General features: G+C 32.3%; 1 non-coding gene across 1 annotated transcript; it reads left to right on the top strand.

Moving 5' to 3' along the window:
- The first annotated feature begins 18,915 nt into the window (after positions 1-18,915).
- Positions 18,916-19,022, top strand: LOC139886949 (small nucleolar RNA R71). The gene has a single exon (XR_011772806.1). It is a non-coding gene; the product is annotated as a small nucleolar RNA R71 (small nucleolar RNA).
- The last annotated feature ends 4,698 nt before the right edge of the window (positions 19,023-23,720 follow it).

Raw genomic sequence — 23,720 nt, 5'->3', positions numbered from 1 at the left:
AAATCTGGAAATTCTTCTAACAATTCTGCATGTAAATCTATAGTTTGAATATAATAACATGTATCATCTGCAGATTGCGGTTGTTGCATTGCTCTATCAACTGAAAAGGTAACACTCTCGTCCTCTATACTTAGGGTCAGTTTCTTACCAAACACGTCTATCATTGCTTTAGCCGTGTTTAATAATGGTCTTCCTAATATGAGAGGAACTTGAGAATCTTCTTCCATGTCCAGAACAACAAAATCTACTGGAAATACTAAAGTACCAACTTTAACTAGCATGTTCTCCATTATCCCTCTAGGATATTTTATTGATCGATCGGCTAGTTGTATGCTTATTCTTATTGGTTTCAATTCTCCAAGGTCTAGTTTAGTGTATAGTGAATACGGCATTAAATTTATACTAGCACCTAAGTCTGCCAATGCTTCTATTGAACTAAGACTACCCAGAAAACATGAAATTGTGAAACTTCCTGGATCTGATAATTTTTCTGGTATCTTATTCAACAGCACTGCTGAACAATTAGCATTCATAGTAACGGCCGAGAGTTCTTCCATTTTCTTTCTATTTGTGATCAGATCTTTCAAGAATTTAGCATATCTAGGAATTCCTGAAATTACATCAATGAAAGGAAGATTTACATTTATCTGTTTAAACATATCCAAGAATTTGGATTGCTCGGCTTCAAGAGTCTCTTTTTTCATTTTACTCGGGTAAGGAAGTGGTGGTTGGTATGGTTTAACATAAGGTTTATCCTTAACTGTGTTATCTTCATTAACCTTTTCAACTACCGGTTCTTTTTCCTTATCTTGTTCAGGTTGTGGTTCTTGTGGAGTAGGAATAGCTTCATCAGAAGTTACAGGTATTTCAGGTGGTTTAAGTGTAATACCACTTCTTGTGGTAATGGCTTTAGCTGTTTCATTCCGGGGGTTAGCATTTGTATCACTAGGTAAACTTCCCGGTTTTCTTTCACCTATTAACCTTGCTAGGTTACTTACTTCTTGTTCCAAATTTTGAATAGAAGCTTGTTGATTTCTAAATGCTTGAGCATTTTGTTCATTGGTTTATTTTTGAGATGTGAAAAACTGCGTTTGAGTTTCAACTAGCTTCGTCATCATATCTTCTAAATTTGGCTTTTTATCATCGGTTTGTGGTGGTTTGTTTTGAAAATTAGGTCTTTGTTGATTGTAAGTATTATTAGATACTTGTTGATTGCTAGGACCTTGTTGGTTGTTGTATGGAATATTTCGGTTATAATTCTGGTTTTGATTGTAAATCGGTCTTGGCGATTGATAATTATTCTGATAATTATTTCCAGGCCTTTGGTTTATGTATGAAATATTCTCTCTTTGTTCCATTGTTAGTTCAATACTGAGACAATCTTTTGTCAAATGTGGTCCTCCACACTGCTCACAACTAATTTGTATTGAGTGTATATCCTTAGTCATCTTTTCCATTCGTCTCTCGACAGCATCTATCTTTGCTGAAATGGAATCTAAGTCATGGCTAGAATCGGCTCTAGCTGCTTTAGATGATCTAACGATATCTTTTTCTTGGTGCCACTCATGTGAGTGGGAAGCAGTGTTATCAATAATTTTATAAGCATCAGTTTCGGTTTTCTTCATAATGGAACCACCAGCTGCTATATCTATGTCTTTCCTTGTAGTGATGTCGCATCCTTGGTAGAATATTTGTACTATTTGACAGGTGTCTAAACCATGTTGCGGACATCCTCTTAATAACTTTCCAAATCTTGTCCACGACTCATATAGAGTTTCATTCGGTTTCTGGGTGAACGTAACAATTTCTCCTTGAAGTCTTACGGCTTTAGATGCCGGAAAGAATTGTCTAAGAAATTTTTCAACTAAAACGTCCCATGTATCAATCGCCCCTTCAGGTAACGATTTCAACCAATCTTTGGCTTCTCCCTTTAAAGTCCAGGGAAATAACATGAGATATATCTGTTCATCTTCAACTTCTCGGATTTTAAATAGTGTGCAGATCTTATTAAAGGTACGAAGATATTCATTTGGATCTTCCTTCGGCGCACCACTAAATTGGCATTGATTAGTCACCATGTGTAGAATTTGTCCTTTGATTTCATAATCTGGCGCATTAATGTCAGGATGAGTAATTGCGTGACCTTGGCCAGTGCGTTTAGCTCTCATTCGGTCTTCCATACTTAGAGGTTCCAGATTTTCCATAATTGAATGTGTTGAATCTGAATCACTAGAGGATTCTGATTTAATGATTCGTTCCTCAACAATCTCTATTTGAATGATTGGTGGTTTCGGAGGAAAAATTAATGGTTCAGGATCTATGAATCGTCCCTGAATATTCTCCGGATTCTCAATTGTGAGGTCGGCTTCAAAAAATGGATTATCGGAAATTTGAATTGGAGTACTTGGTCGACTGGATGACGATTCTAAAGAAAAATCAACGGCGGTAATATTAGCTAGATGTCTTGATCGAGTTACAGGTGGTGAACGTACAAAAGGCGGTGAACGTCTTGCTCGGTACATTCACTGAATATCCTATTAGTTTTTAAAAGGAAAGAAAAATTATATAAGTTATCCAATTAATAGACTTTTCTGATTTTGCCCACGTTTCGAATAGCCAAAAGATGCAGCAGAGGGGCAGGATTCGTTTGGTCTCAATATAATTGAGTACTGTTTGGCTCCAATAACCCGGTCCACGTACAAATCCAACTATTACTACGAACCAGAAAATTTTGATGTCTATCAATTTAACCACTTAAAATAAATTTTCGTAATTTTAAGAAATTTAGATAAGAAGTAGAATAAAAATCTATGTCCTAAAACTAGAATGGCGAGAAATAAGAAAGAAAAAGAGCGCGTCGAAAAAGGTCGAAAAAGAAAAGGGTTGAAAAATAAAAGGCGTCGAAGACCAAGGTGTCAATGCTAAATAAGATGTCCTCGATGATGCCAATAGCTGTATCAAAAGAATGGTTGGCCAATCTTATCCTAATTCGGGTCGGCTTAAGAGGTCCAAGGCCAAGCCTCTCGTAAAGTGAATGTGGCATTAGGTTAATGCTTGCACCCAAGTCGGCTAGTGCATTGAACACTTCCGATTCACCAAACTTACAAGGGAAAACAAATTTACCCGGATCTCCTAACTTCTTAGGAATCCTTGGCCTTGATGCAAGAATCATGTTACACTCCCCTTCAATAAAGAAAGAGGTTTTGTCATGATATTTACCCCTTTAGAAATTAGCTCCTTGATGAACCGATCATAGTTTGGCATTCCTTTGAGCATATCAGTGATCGGCAAGTTGACCGAGACGTTTTTCATCATCTCTTGAAACTTTTTATATTGAGCCGCCAACTTGTCCTTCTTTAAAGCTTTCGGATATGGCACCATTCTCGTAGCCTTCAAAGGCTCATTACTCTTTTTCTTACCCGTTTCATCATTACCCGTTTGTAATGACCCGAAAAATTTCGACTAATTTTAAACCAAATTCTCGATACGATTTAATATTTTTGACACGATAAGCTAAGTCTGTAATGTTGAATCTCAAAAATTTTGAACTGTTTCATATATTCAATTGACCTTTGACCATTCCCGACGATTCACGAACAACTATTTGTAAATAGATATGTGTGTATATATATAAATAATAATTGAAAGTATAATTTGAAATATTAAATGTTATTGTTATGAAATAAGATATTATAATAGGTATTATTTAAAAACATATCTATATATAAATAAAAGTATATTAAAAACAAATATTAAATAATTGTAATACTCGTTTGATGTTTCGATCGTTATTAAGCAAGTTAAATTTGAACTTATGTGATTATAAAATAGACGGCGATTTCGAAAATGAGTTAGATAAGTTATAGACTTATTAAAAATGTATTTATGAACTACTTTTTAAGTTTTAAAAATTTTATATTTTACCTGGGGTCGGGAGTGGGCAGTGAGTTAATTTTTGTTTAATAATTAATGATCGAATTTTATACCATAATGACTGAAATAAACAAAGGAAATTAATTTAAGAATTTGGGATTTTTCCGAGGACTATTTTTATCCGCCACTAATTTATAACGGAGTACGATGACGCACTCCGTGATAACTGTCGATAAGATAATTAAATTAAAAGCACGTATATTAATTTTAAAATTATTATATTATGATTATTGAATCCGTGAATCAATTAATTGAATTAGGTTACTGTATTTGATTGAATGATTGTTTCTTCAATCATATGAATTATATGCACATATACATATATTTGACACTCACTCACATCTCTCTTCTTTCCCTATCCAGTTTGATGTTATGCTAGGTGTATATGAAATAGCTTAAATTTTACTAGGAAATACTATTAAATACGATACAATTTTACACAAGATATTTATTTATTTATAGAATGGATATACTTAAACCTTGCTACAACACTTATAGGCAGTGTACCTAATCGTACAGTAGTGTAGTTTTTAGTAAGTCCGGTTCGTTCCACAGGGAAAAATCTTTAACCAAAGCTTAACGCTATATTAGTTTTAATTTATAAAAATAAAAATATATATAAGTAATATCATTATTATAAAAAGGGGGTTTTTACCGTTTAATGATCGGTTTGTCGATTTTAAAACTTTAGTCGCAGTTAAAACCTAATGTAAAATATTAAATAAATAAAAGACTTAATTTTAAGCGTAAAGTAAATAACGATAATGAAATTTCGATAAATAAAAGTGCGATAAAATAAACTTGCGATAATTAAAAAATACGATAATTAAAAGTGCAATTAAATACAATAACAATAAATAAAAATACGATAATTAGAAGTGCAATTAAATATAAAATAAAGGAAATTAAATATGAAATAAAATAATTATGCTTATTTAAACTTCCGTAATCACGATGTTTGACGTGTTGATTTTAGTTTTATGCCCATGGGTTAATTGTCCTTTGTCTTGGATTATTCAATATGTCCGTCTGGTATTTGTCCATAACAGTCCATCAGTCATAAATATAAAGTGCGAGTATCCTCGTCAAATTATCCTTATACCCGAAGTCAAATATTCCAACTAATTGGGGACTTAAACTGTAACAAGGTTTTAATACTTTGTTTAATAATTATAGCAGGTTGTCGACTGCGTGTAACCCAAGGTTTTAATACTTTTTTATCAATTATGCCAAGTATCCTTGTACATAATTTCACCCCTGTTTTAATAATTCTAGTGACTATTAATCCATTCCCGTGTCCGGTTAAATGAACGATTGTTCGTACATATAAATACCCCGCCCATCGTGTCCAATCGAGTGTATATGATTATTTATAGGGATGTCCAATTGTAAATCTTTATATTAAAATTAACAAACTATCATTTAGTTAAACAAATATAAAGCCCATTAATAGCCCATAGTCTAATTTCCACAAGTGTCGTTCTTTTGTCCAAACCCCAATTATGGTACAAAGCCCAATTACCAAATTTTAGTAATTAGCCCAAAATCATGATTACTTCGGATTAAATAAGCATAATAATAACTTAGCTACGAGACATTAAATTAAAAAGGTTGAACATAACTTACAATGATTAAAAATAGCGTAGCGTTACACGGACAGAATTTCGACTTACACCCTTACAACATTCGCTAACATACCCTTATTATTAGAAATTAAAATTAAAATATATATTATATATATATATATATATATATATATATATATATATATATATATATATATATATATATATATATATATATATATATATATATATATATATATATATATATATATATATATATATATATATATATATATATATTTACGTATATAGATAGAGAGGATGGATATATGGATATATAAAACGTCGAATTGCGCTGGCTTTTATAGGCATTTTTGTCCAGGGAGGCTCCACGAGTCGCGGTCTTTTTGGCCTTCAAACTCCGCAACTCGCGGAGTTTGTTTCTACAGCTCATCTCATTTTGGAACCTTTCTTGCCGACGGTTTTAATATATAAATATAATATATATATAATTTATATAATTAATTATATATTATATTATATTTATATACATAGTTAACTTGTAATTTTTAGTCCGTTGCGTCGAGCGTTGAGAGTTGACTCTGGTCCCGGTTCCGGATTTTCGAACTTCCTTGCGTACAATTTAATATCTTGGACTTTGCGTTTTGAATCTTGTACTCTTATAATTCTGAGACGTTTCTTATCAATAATTGGAACCTCTTTGATTGTATTTTGTACTTTTGAGCTTTTTGGTCGTTTGTGTCTTCAATTTGTCGAATCTGTCTTTTGTCTTCACCTTTTATTATTTAAACGAATATCACTTGTAAATAGAACAATTGCAACTTAAAGCTTGTCTTTCTTGAGGAATAATGCTATGAAATATATGTTCGTTTTTAGCATTATCATTCTTTCTCCCATTTCTATTAGAGTTGTGAACCTCCCTCTCCCTCTCATATCTTCTTTGTCAACCCACAAAAAACGTGTTATTCTATTTATTATTCGAACCCGGCAACCCTATCCGTCACCCTACCACCACTGGTTAACCCCATCGTTGTGAACATACACCATCACAACCATCACTATTACTTTCGAGCTTTATTATTCGTTACCATCACCACCACTCCATCATCTTAGAACACCATCAGGTGAACCACCACCACTATCAACATCTATATATTTTTCTCGTTGTTCGTTTGTTTCAGTCTTACAATCACGACACCATCTATCACCTACAAACCCACCTTCACCAATACCATAACGTTTTCTGTTTCAACCTCGGTTACAAATTAAAACCTATTCGAACCATCTTTTCTTCTATGTGAATGAAACCACCACTAACTGCAAGCCTTTGATTGTGGTCTTTACTTTGTGGCTGCCTACGTTATAATTTTTTTCTTTATTACATCAAACGGGTCTCAAAACAACCCTGCAATACCTTTGTTGATGCTACAACAGCTATGCTTTTGTTTTTCTATTTCTATTCTTGAAAGCCACCACAATCCAACACGAATACAACCACTTTCTGTTTCCATTCTTCTGTTGCACAACTGTCGACCACCGGTTAAATAGCCACCACCTCACAACCACAAAAACCACCATCACTACCATCATGTTGCCACCCATACTGCTGCAGCTGCATTTCCCTTTTCCTTCCTTCTGTTTTTACGAACCTCAAACAACACCCTTATCAAAACCCATTTGATAGATATTAAAGATGATAACATTGTTGTTGTTACTGTCGACTAAAAAGAAAAGGATACAAATCACACTCCTAGGATCCTTTTTAAAGTATAACTATTTATATTATTATTGTTATAATCGAAGGGAATGCCAACAGGAAACTATAAGTTTAATTGCTATTGGGTTAGAGTGTTAATAGGCTAGCTAAGTGGGCTTAGATAATTAAGTTTTTGGGCCGTGATCCAGCTTCCTCACTTCTGTGAAATGAACGAATGATGAAGATAATTGGGTTTTAATTGAAGAAGAAGAAAACAGAAGAATATAGGCTAAATAGATTTAGACTGTAGATTAAATCAGAAAAGTTTGGACAGAGGAATGGTTCAGTGGTGTGTTGGGTGTAACGAGAGGTCGTGGGTTCGAAACCCGGAAGCTACAAAATATTTTTTTTCCAATAAAAACTACCTTAAGAGTGTGGGTCTGTTGGGCCAAACTCCGATGGGCCTTGAATCGAGTTTTTGGCTTGGAAATTGATTTTGATTATTGAGTGTTTATGTTAAATGAAGAAGAAGAAGAAACAGTACGGTTATATTGTTATTAGATGGGTTTAACTCCACAAAAACACAAATGGTCTAAGGGTTAGGAGTGTTGTGTTTAAGCGAAAGGTCTCGGGTTCGAGCCCGGCCTGTGGCAATTTTTTTTTAGAAAGGTTGTTCTTCAAAGGTTGTATTCTATTATTATTATTATTATTATTATTATTATTACTATTATTATTATTATTATTATTATTATTATTATTATTATTATTATTATTATTATTATTATTATTATTACCATTATTGATTATTGATATTATTATTTTGCTTATAAATATAATTATAATTAGGATATAAGAGATGATAAAAGGAAAGATACTAAATAAGATGATTAGGAAATTATCAGTATTATGATTTAAAAGATAATAAAAATTATAAGTATAAGATATTATATAATTATGATTAAAATTGTTATTTTGATTATTATCGTTAACCTTATTATTAGCATTATTATCATTATAGTTATTAGTATAAATAGTATTATTATTATTATTAATAAAATCATTATTAATAAAATCATTATTTTTATAGTTATTATTATTATTAGTATTCATTACTATTAAAAGTATCACTTTTATAAAATTTATCATTTTATAACAATGATGATTATTATTATAGGATGAAACAACTTTTTATTTATTATTATCAATATTATTTTATCAAACAACTATTAGTTATATAAAATCCATATTTACTACGTATAACATAACTATATTATTATTTTTGTAATAAATATTAATAAATGTAACTAATTAGATTATTAATGAAAAACATAGTTAAAATAACAATTAATTCACTAATAATAATATATATATTCGATTACGATTATATATGTATTAATGAATACACAAATGATATAGGTTCGTGAATCCGAGGCCAACCCTATACTTGTTCAATGTCATCATATGTATTTTTACTACAAAATACAATATGGTGAGTTCATTTGCTCCCTTTTACTCTTTACATTTTTGGGACTGAGAATACATGCGCTGATTTTATAACTGCTTTATTATAAGCTTTTGAAATATATTTTGAACTGAGAATACATGAAATGCTTTTATAAATGTTTGACGAGATAGACACAAGTAAAACATTCCTCGAATGAATTATTATGCAGACAGAAGTTCTGTGAATTATTATTTAATTAGTTGGATGTGATAATTGCCACTAATTGTTGTGAATATATTCCCCTGATTATTATTGCTTGGTAACCTAAGAATTAGAATCGGGTATGGCCCTAATTCACGCGAATCCTAAAGATAGCTACCGGGTTTAACACCCCCACCAGAATGTTCACTAGACGGAAGAGCTAGTGGGCGTGGTGTTTAGTACTTCGAGGTTTATATATTATACATACGAGATGTTCTATTTTTGGGGATATTATTGATGCGCATTATATGTTAAGGTCGGTTACCAAGCCAAGCAATGAATGAAAAGTGAATGTTATGTATCGAGAGAATGATTTTATACACAGGTTATGTGTATGTTATTTTGTACACGAGATATGTGTACGGTTACTAAGATTTATGAAAAATGGTTTTGTACACGAGATAGGTGTACTGTATTTAAATCTTGTGGTCTATCAAAATGATGAATTTTATTGCTTATGATAAACCTATGAACTTACCAACCTTTTGGTTGACACTTTAAAGCATGTTTATTCTCAGGTTTGAAAGAAATCTTCCGCTGTGCATTTGCTCATTTTAGAGATATTACTTGGAGTCATTCATGACATATTTCAAAAGACGTTGCATTCGAGTCATTGAGTTCATCAAGATTATTACTATGTCAATTATAGTTGGATATATTATGAAATGGTATGCATGCCATCAACTTTGATTGAAATGAAAGTTTGTCTTTTAAAAACGAATGCAATGTTTGTAAAATGTATCATATAGAGGTCAAGTACCTCGCGATGTAACCAAATATAATGTATTCGTCCAGATGGATTAGGACGGGTCGTTATAGTTGGTATCAGAGCGGTGGTCTTAGCGAACCAGGTCTTGCATTAGTGTGTCTAACTGATAGTTGTTTAGATGCATTAGTGGGTCTGGACTTCGACCGTGTCTGCATGTCAAAAGTTTTGCTTATCATTTTGTGTCAAAAATCATCTGCTTATCATCCTTAGGAAATTACCTGCTTATCATCCTTAAAGTCTAGACACGTCTTACTGCCTCTATTGCATAGACAGTGTATAGATAAATTCATATCTTAACGTATCTGTTATTCTTACCTTTGCCTGACAGCTTTCGTTGATTCCTCCGTAACTTATGGGATTTTAGTATTATATATTCATATGTAAATTATGTATTGCAGGACACTAATCTACATCCTATAATCTATTTCTTATTAAAAATCCTTCATCTGATCGTACGAGATGAATCCCTCAACCAGTTCGAATTCCTCAGATTCCGACAGCTATTCCGATATAGAGTTTCACCTAAACTCCGAAAACATTGTTACCAGAATGAATCAACCAATTCATTTGATGGGTTCGTAGCATACTTAATCATTGGAGACAAAAAGAAGGTGATCCTTTCTATCAACCAAATTCACCTCTTGACGAAGAACCTGAAGCACTTACCGGTGAACCAGTCCGAAATACCATTCTCACCCTCATTTCCTGAAATATCTCGTCATGATTACATACTATCTCAGATTCTAAACCTTATTCATCCGCTCGTTTCAACCGACAATCATCCTGGAGTAATGGAAGAAGTCAACGAGCTTCGCGCTCGAGTAATAAATTTGGAGAATATGGAGCAAAACTTACCAGCTTCAGCAACATCACTGGCACCAATAGTACCATCAGTAACAGCACCAGTACCATCAACAATCCATGCCTCAACATCTCATTCTGTACCTCGAGTATAATCATCGTTCTACGTATCGTTCTACATCAATTATCTTCGTTCTTCATGGCGATTATGTAATCTCTAATGTTTTAGAGATTATGTACTCTAGTTCTAGCCGTAAATCAAATGAGTTTAATATCATATTAACTCATTAAATCCACGATTACATCTGAAGAAAATATATGTGTATATATGTTTTCATAAAGATTGTAATAAAAAATTCCTTTGTACAAACTGTTAATGGTGAAAATATTTTAGCGGGTAAGTAATACCCTAGAAATATTTAGATTTCACATTAATAAGTTACACTGTACATTCTTCGAATCTGATTCAACCGTCATTTACTATCCTACTTACATCCACAGATATACGAATTCGTTCCCCACAGAATAACCATTTTCATTCAATTTCATATTTAGATTTTGACTTATCAGAATCCAACAAGTGGCATAATGAAGAAAACATTGGACAAAATAAAATTTGTTAGAAACAAACAAATTAACTATGAGAAATTTTATTAAGAATCCACGCTAACTATTCCTAGCTAACTGTTCCTAGCTAACTGATTACATTTTATTTATCGCAATTTAATTATCGCAATTTATATTCTCGCAATTTTATTTATCGTCATTTAATTTCTGTTATTTATTTTACGCACTTTAAATATCGGGACATGTATACAAGGTTTTGACATATCATATCGACGCATCTATATATATTATTTGGAATAACCATAGACACTCTATATGCAGTAATGATAGAGTTAGCTATACAGGGTTGAGATTGATTCTATAATAATATATATACTTTGAGTTGTGATCGACTCTGAGACATGTACACGGGTCACGATACGTATTAATTAATTCGAATATTATATATTAAACTATATATGAATTATTGGACTGTTAACTGTAGACTATCGATTGTGGACTAATGACATTGGACAATTAAAATGAATTAAAATATTGATTATAACATATGAAACTAAACAACTCTTCAAGTTGCCACTTGATTTCATCTTAAACCTCGTTTGTATCTTAACGATTACAATCTACGTTCAAACCTTTCATGATTTTTGAAAACACCTCAATCGAGAGGATGAATCAACCGCACTTCACATACGAAAGAAAAGATTGATGCATATAGTTATGCACCTGAAAACACTCAGAACCTGAGTAAACGTTTAACACGTATCTGTGCTAGCTCCTTTGGCATTGTTATTTTCGAAAATAACAATGCAAATCCTTTTCAAATTAGCCAATTTTGTCACAGCTCTAGCAAATCAACTTCGACTTTTCGTTCGAAACAACCTTATTATAACCTTGATATATATACGTGCTCTTTTATTGTTACAGGGGAACCGTTTATATTCCACCACATTAGCAGTAAACTTACCAACAACTTCAATGAATTTGAACTTTCCGAAAAATCATTATATTCATTGAAACCCCATCGTGTATTCATCTATACCCTGTAATAATAATTGCCATACCAATTATCGAGAATCAGCAATCAGTATTTCGAATCTCGTAGCATTGCTACATCAATAGTTATATGTATACATATAACAATTATCTCCTAGAACTATGATCTTCGATTCTGAAATTTTGAAAAGCACCCAGCCTATAAATCAATACATTGAACTTTGAAAAAGCTGAATGAAGCAGTAGAAACTGTAGGCAACCGTAAACGACCTTAATCGTCGGAAGTTTGATGATAAAGAATAGTATGTTGGAAAAGCTCAGAAAAGTTGGAACTGGAGAACGGATTGAGCTAACCACGAAGGATACCAAGGACAAATATAAGGACCATACCCTATATTCAAAGAATCCAGGTAATTCTGGATCCGTTGAAATCTTTAGAGAATATCTTACTCCGAAGTCATGTTAAAATCTTGCGGAAAAATTTTTCTTCATCAACCTTCGAACTTGGAAATTCCAAAATATCATCATAAATATCTTAGATATTTCTGAGGATATTTTCATAAATATTCTCGTCCGAAATTATATACCTCTTCGTGCTTCCTGTGTTTCATTATATTGGAAACTTCTGTAAAATCTAAGTTTAATTTATGAATGAATCCTGGAGAAATGTAAAGAAATTGATGCATGAATTAGTATAATATAATGACACTTGATCAACGTGATTATATTACAGTAAGTCATGCTGAGTTTGTAAATGGAACGTGATGATTCACAGATCCTAACGTCATCATGTGCCATGTTACACGACTCTTACATTCTATCTAATCTATAAACATATCAAGAACATAATATCTTGATAGTTCTATCTTTTCTCTTGAATTCTGATAATCTAACCATCAATATCGTGCTATTACAATTCTCTCTTAGAACATTAGTCATGTTCATTCGAAACTTCTTACATACGAATTCTGGACCATTATTCACTTGACTTAAAGTCGAGAAGAGAAAACAAAAGTATGGAACTTCAAAATATAAAGGAAATGAAGAGGGTGGATTTATAGTGAAATATCAGACAAAACAGTCGAGACAGATCATCGCATTTAACCAAAGAGGATTCTAATTTCCTTAATTACCGATGAAGCAAATCTTATTACGAAGATTTTCCTTAAACCCCTTGAATTCCGGAAATCAACCATGACTACGTCACCAGTTAAGACGAACCTGCATTTACTTATTTCATTCTTCTGTGATAGCTTCACTCGTACCCTTCACAAAATTCAAATTGTTTTATCTATATTACTCGATGATGATAAAACTCTAATTTTCAGCTCGTATGCGTCATGAAAGCATTTTTATTGTTAGCCATAACTAATTCACTCAAATTTCGAGACAAAATTTCTTTAACGGGTAGGTACTGTAATGACCCAAAAAATTTCGACTATTTTAAACCAAACTCTCGATATGATTTAATATTTTTGACACGATAAACAAAGTCTGTAATGTTGAATCTCAAAAATTTTGAACTGTTTCATATATTCAATTGACCTTTGACCATTCCCGACGATTCACGAATAACTATTTGTAAATAGATATGTGTGTATATATATAAATAATAATTAAAAGTATAATTTGAAATATTAAATGTTATTGTTATGAAATAAGATATTATAATAGGTATTATTTAAAAACATATCTATATATAAATAAAATTATATTAAAAATAAATATTAAATAATTGTAATACTCGTTTGATGTTTTGATCGTTATTAAGCAAGTTAAATTCGAACTTATGTGATTATAAAATAGACGGCGATCCGAAAATGAGTTAGATAAGTTATAGACTTATTAAAAATGTATTTATGAACTACTTGTTAAGTTTTAAAAATTTTGTATTTTACCTGGGGTCGGGAGTGGGCAGTGAGTTAATTTTTGTTTAATAATTAATGATCGACTTTTATACCATAATGACTGAAATAAATAAAGGAAATTAATTTAAGAATTTGGGATTTTTCCGAGGACTATTTTTATCCGCCACTAATTTATAACGGAGTACGATGACGCACTCCGTGATAACTGTCGGTAAGATAATTAAATTAAAAGCACGTGTATTATTATTAAAATTATTATATTATGATTATTGAATCCGTGAATCAATTAATTGAATTAGGGTTACTGTATTTGATTGAATGATTGTTTCTTCAATCATATGCATTATATGTACATATACATATATTTGACACTCACTCACATCTCTCTTCTTTCCCTATCCAGTTTCTTTCTCCTATTTCTATTAGAGTTGTGAACCTCCCTCTCCCTCTCATATCTTCTTTGTCAACCCACAATAAACGTGTTATTCTGTTTATTGTTCGAACCCGGCAACCCTATCTGTCACCCTACCACCACCGGTTAACCCCATCGTTGTGAACATACACCATCACAACCATCACTATTACTTTCGAGCTTTATTATTCGTTACCATCACCGCCACTCCATCATCTTAGAACACTATCAGGTGAGCCACCACCACTATCAACATCTATATATTTTTCTCGTTGTTCGTTTGTTTCAGTCTTACAATCACGGCATGTTTTATCACCTACAAACCCACCTTCACCACCACCATAACGTTTCCTGTTTCAACCTCGGTTACAAATTAAAACCTATTCGAACCATCTTTTCTTCTATGTGAATGAAACCACCACTAACCGCAAGCCTTTGATTATGGTCTTTACTTTGTGGCTGCCTGCGTTATAATTTTTTTCTTTATTTCATCAAACGGGTCTCAAAACAACCCTGCAATACCTTTGTTGATGCTACAACAACTATGCTTTTGTTTTTCTATTTCTATTCTTGAAAGCCACCATAATCCACCACGAATACAACCACTTTCTGTTTGCATTCTTCTATTGCACAACCGCCGACCACCGGTTAAATATCCACCGCCTCACAACCACAAAAACCACCATCACTACCATCATGTTGCCACCCATACTGCTGCAGCTGCGTTTCCCTTTTCCTTCCTTCTGTTTTTACGTACCTCAAACAACAACCTTATCGAAACCCATTTGATAGATATTAAAGATGATAACATTGTTGTTGTTACTGTCGACTAAAAATAAAAGGATACAAATCACACGCCTAGGATCCTTTTTAAAGTATAATTATTTATTTTATTATTGTTATAATCGAAGGGAATGCTGACAGGAAACTATAAGTTTAATTGCTATTGGGTTAGAGTGTTAATAGGCTAGCTAAGTGGGCTTAGATAATTAAGTTTTTGGGCCGTGATCCAGCTTCCTCACTTCCGTGAACTGAACGAATGATGAAGATAATTGGGTTTTAATTGAAGAAGAAGAAAACAGAAGAATATAGGCTAAATAGATTTAGACTGTAGATTAAATCAGAAAAGTTTGGACAGAGGAATGGTTCAGTGGTGTGTTGGGTGTAACGAGAGGTCGTGGGTTCGAAACCAGGAAGCTACAAAATATATTTTTTTTCCCAATAAAAACTACCTTAAGAGTGTGGGTCTGTTGGGCCAAACTCCAATGGGCCTTGAATCGAGTTTTTGGCTTGGAAATTGATTTTGATTATTGAGCGTTTATGTTAAATGATGAAGAAGAAGAAGAAATAGTACGGTTATATTGTTATTAGATGGGTTTAACTCTAGAAAAACACAAATGGTCTAAGGGTTAGGAGTGTTGTGTTTAAGCGAGAGGTCTCGGGTTCAAGCCCGGCCTGTGGCAATTTTTTTTTAGAAAGCTTGTTCTTCAAAGGTTGTATTCTATTATTATTATTATTATTATTATTATTATTATTATTATTATTATTATTATTATTATTATTATTATTATTATTATTATTATTATTATTATTATTATTATTATTATTATTATTATTATTATTATTATTATTACCATTATTGATTATTGATATTATTATTTTGCTTATAAATATAATTATAATTAGGATATAAGAGATGATAAAAGGAAAGATACTAAATAAGATGATTAGGAAATTATCAGTATTATGATTTAAAAGATAATAAAAATTATAAGTATAAGATAATATATAATTATGATTAAAATTGTTATTTTGATTATTATCGTTAACCTTATTATTAGCATTATTATCATTATAGTTATTAGTATAAATAGTAGTATTATTATTATTATTAATAAAATCATTATTTTTATAGTTATTATTATTATTAGTATTCATTACTATTAAAAGTATCACTTTTATAAAAATTATCATTTTATAACTATGATGATTATTATTATAGGATGAAATAACTTTTTATTTATTATTATCAACATTATTTTATCTAACAACTATTAGTTATATAAAATCCATATTTACTACGTATAACATAACTATATTATTATTTTTGTAATAAATATTAATAAATGTAACTAATTAGATTATTAATGAAGAACATAGTTAAAATAACAATTAATTCACTAATAATAATATATATATTCGATTACGATTATATATGTATTAATGAATACACAAATGATATAGGTTCGTGAATCAGAGGCCAACCCTACACTTGTTCAATGTCGTCATATGTATTTCTACTACAAAATACAATATGGTGAGTTCATTTGCTCCCTTTTACTCTTTACATTTTTGGGACTGAGAATACATGCGCTGATTTTATAACTGCTTTATTAAATGCTTTTAAAATATATTTTGAACTGAGAATACATGAAATGCTTTTATAAATGTTTGACGAGATAGACACAAGCAAAACATTCCTCGAATGAATTATTATGCAGACAGAAATTCTGTAGATTATTATTGAATTAGTTGGACGTGATAATTGTCACTAATTGTTGTGAATATTTTCCCCTGATTATTATTGCTTTGTAACCTAAGAATTAGAATCGGGTATGACCCTAATTCACGCGAATTCTAAAGGTAGCTACCGGGTTTAACATCCCCACCCAGAATGTTCACTAGACGGAAGAGCTAGTGGGCGTGGTGTTTAGTACTTCGAGGTTTATATATTATACATACGAGATGTTCTGTTTTTGGGGATATTATTGATGCGCATTATATGTTAAGGTCGGTTACCAAGCCAAGCAATGAATGAAAAGTGAATGTTATGTATCGAGAGAATGATTTTATACACAGGTTATGTGTATGTTATTTTGTACACGAGATATGTGTACGGTTACTAAGATTTATGAAAAATGGTTTTGTACACGAGATAGGTGTACTATATTTAAATCTTGTGGTCTATCAAAATGATGAATTTTATTGCTTATGATAAACCTATGAACTCACCAACCTTTTGGTTGACACTTTAAAGCATGTTTATTCTCAGGTTTGAAAGAAATCTTCCGCTGTGCAGTTGCTCATTTTAGAGATATTACTTGGAGTCATTCATGACATATTTCAAAAGACATTGCATTCGAGTCATCGAGTTCATCAAGATTATTACTAGGTCAATTATAGTTGGATATATTATGAAATGGTATGCATGCCGTCAACTTTCGATGAAATGAAAGTTTGTCTTTTAAAAACGAATGCGATGTTTGTAAAATGTATCATATAGAGGTCAAGTACCTCACGATGTAACCAAATGTAATGTATTAGTCTAGATAGATTAGGACGGGTGGTTATACCGTTCCCTCGGTTGAGTTAACCTTTTCCTTACCCTTCTCCTTACTAACCCCGGTTTCCTCTTCAATAAAACTTGGTAGTGATTCATGGGTGATAAAGGGTTGTGGATGGGGATCTTTAATTCCTTGAGTGGTTAAACTGCTTCGAGTGGTTATGGCATTGACATTTTCATTACGGTTTGGGTAGTTAGGGTTTTGGTTGGTGCTTTCGATAGGAATCACCCTTGTGTTGTTGTTTTGTTGGCTTTGGTTTAGTTGTCGGTTATTGTTGTAATTGTTGATCGGGTTAACTTGAGTGCTTGAAGGTAAGGTGCCGTGAGGTCTTTCGGCAATTTAATTGGAAAGTCTTCCAACGGTACTTTCAAGGTTTTGAAATGATGCTTGTTGGTTTTGTATTTGTTGCTTCAAGAGCTCATTTTCCCTTAATAAGAGTGCTTCAGTTGACTCTACCTTCTTGATATAATTTTGCATGATATTCTTCTAAACCCTTCGAAGGTTGGAATTGTTGAGTGTTTTGTTGAAGTTCTTGATTGTGACCTTGGTTATTTTGTGGTTTACTATAACCTTGGTTGTTTTGATAATTCGAATTGGATTGGTTGCTATAAGGTTGATTGTTGTAAGGTTGTTGATTTTGGTATTGAAGGTTGTTATTTCGGTTTTGGTTATAGTTGTTGTTATAGCCTTGGTTTCGGTTTTGGTTTTGGTTCGTAAATCCGGGTGGTGTATTGGTTTGATTGTTGAATGAGACTTACTTTTGAATATGATTGTTGTAGCTTTGGTTCGATGTTCCACCCCGTTGATAGTTTTGATTACTCACATAATTTACATGAGCATCCAAATTCATGGGAATGCCATCAAGATCGATGTGATTACATTGATTAATTTGGGGACAATTCTTCGTGAGATGTGGACCCTCGCATTGTTGACAACCTACTTGCATTGCCACTATCGATTATTGTAGCCTTTTCAAATCTTTCCCATACATTTGAAATTGATTGTTCAAGCTTGGAAGCGTCACTTGCCCATTGTCACTCTCAACTTGTGCTACACTTTTCCTTGTCAAATCTTGCGGTGAAGGTGCCCATTCGTATATATTAACCAAGACGTCTTCTAACAAAACTTTGGCCGCATTAGGTGATTTATACATAAACACTCAACCGGATGAAGAATCAAGATATTGCCTTGTCAAAGCATTAGTACCCCGGTAGAACGTGTTGATGTACTCCTTCTTAGTCAAACCGTGTGGTGGGCAAGCTCTTAGCATCTTCTTGAAATGTACCCACGCATCATACAAAGACTCATCACCCTGGTGGGTGAATCCATTGATTTCCATTCGAAGTCGTTCCACCTTTGATGGTGGGAAGAATTGATTGATAAACTCATTGGTTAAATCTTGAAAAGCCCTTATGGAATCGGATGGCAAACTCCTTAACCAAACTTTCGCTTCTCCTTGAAGTGTAAATGGGAATGCCCTTAACTTAAAAGCATCATCGGTGACATCCTTGGTTTTGTAGATATCACAAAGATTGTTAAAGTGTTGGATGTGTTCAAATGGATTTTCTTCTATTAACCCATGGAAGAACGTATCTTTGATCATTGTGAAAATGTTACCCTCAATCTTCCAATTATCGGCTCCAATTGGTGGTTTTGTAATAGCCGGTGCTACTATCGTTGGTGCCACCAATCTAGCGTTCCACATCGGCGTGTCCGTTGGATCATTCAATTGATCTTGATTAACCGGTGGACCGTGGTTGATTGGATCACCCTTTTCATTGTGAATTGGTTGACCGTTAGGATCCATGTCTTCTAAACAAAATGGCAAAATCTTAAAATTTCTCCTTAATACCCGTTCTTCTCTACGCTTATAAACCTCGTGCATGTGTTTTTCGGATCAGAGAATGGATGTGTGAACTCTTGATCCTTATGGGATCTCCTTTTCATACACCAAAGGTACATATCCTTCAATCAAAACACAAACACAAGCTGTAACAACCCGACTTTTTCCGTTACTATCGTTACTTGTCCGTTAAGTATTTAACGGTGATTACTTAGACTTTGTGTGTTTAATGGAATTAAATGCATACTTGATCCTAGTGGATTACTTGAATTAATATGGTTATATTAATTATTGAACTTGTTTCGGATAGCGAAATACCTAGAAAACGACACGATTAAGTTAATCGCCTAGAAAGCTTTTCAGTTTACGGAACTCAGTTAAACGATAAAATAATTATTTTTAATAATTATTAACTTTAAGAAAAACATATTTAATTTATTATATATTTAATGAATTAAACTTGGTGGGATGCGTTTTAACGACCGGTTAAGGTTCTGGGAACCCGGTACGGTTAATGGCAACTAGAAATGAACCACACTTAGCGTACTAGCAAGCCAAAGCATAATGTAATTTAATTTTAATAATTATATTATATAATTATTATGTTTTAAAAGTACTTTCAATTTATTATAATTTATATAGATTAAAAACGCGAGAAATTAACGTTTATCGATCCGGTTTGCGTTTTCGGCTAACGACACTTAATGGGTACACTTAGGAAACTTGTCTAGCAATATTTTTGAGCACATGGACTCCCTTTTGGACCCTTTGGCCGAATTCCCATCACCCCACCCATTTATGTGATTAATTTTAGCCCATGTGTGATTAACTAGTGATTTAAGCCCTAACCTAATTAAGGAAATAAGTATAAAAAGTCATTTAATCACAATTCTTCCACCCTTAACCCTAAGCCATGACTAAGATCAGCTCCAAACCCCTAAAACATGTCGCCATCTTCATCTCCATCAATCACCTTCAAAAATTGCTTGTTTGCTTGAACCTTCAACACGAAAGTGCTTCCTTTGATCGTCCTCTACACGCTAGTACCAATTGATTTGTGTTTTAAGGTATAAACACTAACCCTAATTTTATTAGATCAGTTTTTATGTCAATTGAATAGTATATTGATGTCTAGTGTTCAATTACATACGATTAGAGTTGTCGTTAGTCGGTAAATTGCTCGATTGTTGTCGTTGTTATGAAAACCGAATTTGATTGTTATGAATCTGATTATATGAGTTTGTGTACTGATCTTGTATTGTATCTAGATGGATATATCTCAAAAAATTAATAAGTTTGGACTTTGATTTCGCATGTTTTCGTTATCGTATGCTTAAGTTATGATTAATCGAAGTTTCTGAAAGGACCCGTCCTAATCCACCTGGACGAAGTCATCAACATTTGGTCCCATTGCGATGATCGGCTCCAAGTAATGTCCTTATATTGAGTAAATGCATAGCAGAAGACTTAATTCGTACCTGAGAATAAACATGCTTTAAAGTGTCAACCAAAAGGTTGGTGAGTTCATAGGTTTATCATAACAATCATTTCAATATGTTAATAGACCACAAGATTTCATAATCATAAACAGAATACACTCGCAAGTGTATGTAAAGCATTCTAAGTGGTTGAGCACTTGGTAACCATACTTAACATTTAATCAACGTCGCATATTCCCTTTATTATGAAATCTCACTACACCGTACCAAGTGTAGTCACCAAAACGAAGTACTGTGCAACCGTTGAATACTGGTCGTCCAGTCCGGTTGGGGTTGTCAGGCCCGATAGATCTATCAACAGGATTCGCGTTTACAATACCCATGTAAATAGTAGTTACTAAGCTACAGGGAAATATGTCAGTAGTACAACTCAACGTAGAATATATTTTTAAGTACTTGTGTCTATTTTGTAAACACTTATAAAAGCAGCGCATGTATTCTCAGCCCAAAAATATATATTGCAAAAGCAATTAAAAAGGGAGCAAATGAAACTCACTTTTGCTTTGAAGGTATTTAATTCGACTTGGTCTCCGATAGATATCACGAACCTAACCATATATATAATATATCAATATATTTTCTTTTTAAGTAATCGTTACATATATATATATATACTTTTAATACTTTTAATATTTTCTTAGTCCGCAGTTAGCAGTTCGATGTTAGTGGTCCACAATTAGTTGCTTAAATAAAATAAATAAAGACCCCATCGTATTCGTATTGATCAGAATTAATCTCGACCCATGGTACCATGTTGTCAAATGACGTGTTGCGTACATAAAGTACCGTGTTGTCAAATGACGTGTTGCGTACAATCATGAGGTCTTATGATTAATCTTCTCGTGTTGTTTACGGGTGGTCCTGAAATATATAAAATCAAATCATAAGTAACTATATATAAAATATCATATTAATTAGAAAAGATATGATTAATTTACTTTTTCTCCAAATATTTTCGTAGCTAAACTAGCTTCGGATACCCAATCTTGTTTTAGTCGTAGTTTCTTCATTACAACTCCGTTTTTGTTGGTTCAACTTGCCACTTCCTTGGATCGAGTCAAATTTTAAGAATATGAACTGAAAATACCTTAGTTAGTATTCGAAATCATAGGTTATAGGTCAAACTTTGGTGAAACTTATGAAAGTGATCATTTTCCATCATAAAAACAACATTTAATGATCATTTTTCTAAAAATACTTACACTTTGAGTTAAACCATGAAATTTTTATGTGTTAACATATTCATAAGAAATATCATTTTTCCAGAACATGAACTTCCAATTCAAAGTTCAAGATGATTTTTAATTATCCAACCGAAAACAGCCCCCGGTTGCACTCTGACGACGTAGATTCAGTTTTTAAGATGTTCTTTGTAAAACCAAGTTATATTTTGTTAGGTTAGCATATCATTATGATATATTACAGGTCTTGAAGTATTTTAAAAGTCAAGTTAGAAGGATCTATTTAGTTTGCGAACAAGTTTGAAATCATTCAAACCATGTTCTTGTTGTTAAAATTTTATACCACAAAATAAGATAGCTATATGAATATGAATTGAATAAGATTATGAATAAGGTTACTACCTCAAGTTACTTGGACAAAGTTACTGCAAAAGATAAGAAATAATCTTGGAATCAAAGAGTGGTGGAGTTAGATCAAAAGGTTGGAAGTAAACTTCTTCAAATGGGTGGTTATTTTGATATGTTCTTGAAAGAGTTTTCTTATGGTGTTTAAGGCTTGTAATTGAAGCTAAATGATGGGGAAAATGCTTGGAGATGATCAAGTATGAAGTTAGGAGTATTTTGAGAGATAAATGAGGGTGTAGATATGAGAAAATGGAGTGAAGAAATGGTGTTCATTTATAAAAACGTTTTTAGTTTATAAAGAAAGAAAAGGATTCCTAATTTTGTTTTCTTACGAATAATTCATACTACTTGACAAATCCTAGTTACCTCATATCTAGGGCAGTAATAATGTTGATTAGGATGTTGATTTGATGTGTATATACTAATAGTAAATACGTATAGAAGCTGGGTATGATACGGGTACATATACCCTAGATATACGTATAGAAATCTTGAGGAAACGGAACGAGAATTCAAATATAGCTATCTTTTGTGAATATACTTATATTGTTTTATGTATTTAAGTCCTTAAAAAGTGATTAAATACATTATATATACGATACATGTATAAGCATTATAGATTATAAGTATATATATCAAAGAATGTTACGTATAGTTATCGTTTTGAAAACTTAAGTTAGTAGTTTCAAAATATACTTATAACTCATTGTCATTAGTACACAATGAGATGTTAAACCATCCTTAAATCATGTTAAATATATATAAATACATATATATACACAAACGTATAATTATCGTATGTTATATAGTTCGTGATATCATCGGTCATATTGGACGGTCAAACGTTGTGTAAAACTCTTTTCAAAAACACAAGTCTCAACAATTCGGATTGCTTATCATGTTGGTATGGTTTAATTTATGTAAATATTAATCTCATAAGTATTATTGGTCGGAAAATTCCGGGTCATTACAGTACCTACCCGTTAAAGAAATTTCGTCCCCGAAATTTGATAGAGGTTGTTATGGATAACAATAAGAAGGTTTTCATGACAAATATAAGGTGATAATGGAGTTTTATCATCATTGAGTAATGTAGATAAAACGATTTGATTATGCGA

The sequence above is a fragment of the Rutidosis leptorrhynchoides genome, chromosome 1 (assembly GCF_046630445.1).
Source record: "Rutidosis leptorrhynchoides isolate AG116_Rl617_1_P2 chromosome 1, CSIRO_AGI_Rlap_v1, whole genome shotgun sequence".
In the NCBI taxonomy this organism is placed as follows: domain Eukaryota; kingdom Viridiplantae; phylum Streptophyta; class Magnoliopsida; order Asterales; family Asteraceae; genus Rutidosis; species Rutidosis leptorrhynchoides.
The sequence above is the reverse complement of the archived record's forward strand: the minus strand, read 5'-3'. Positions and strand labels throughout refer to the sequence as shown.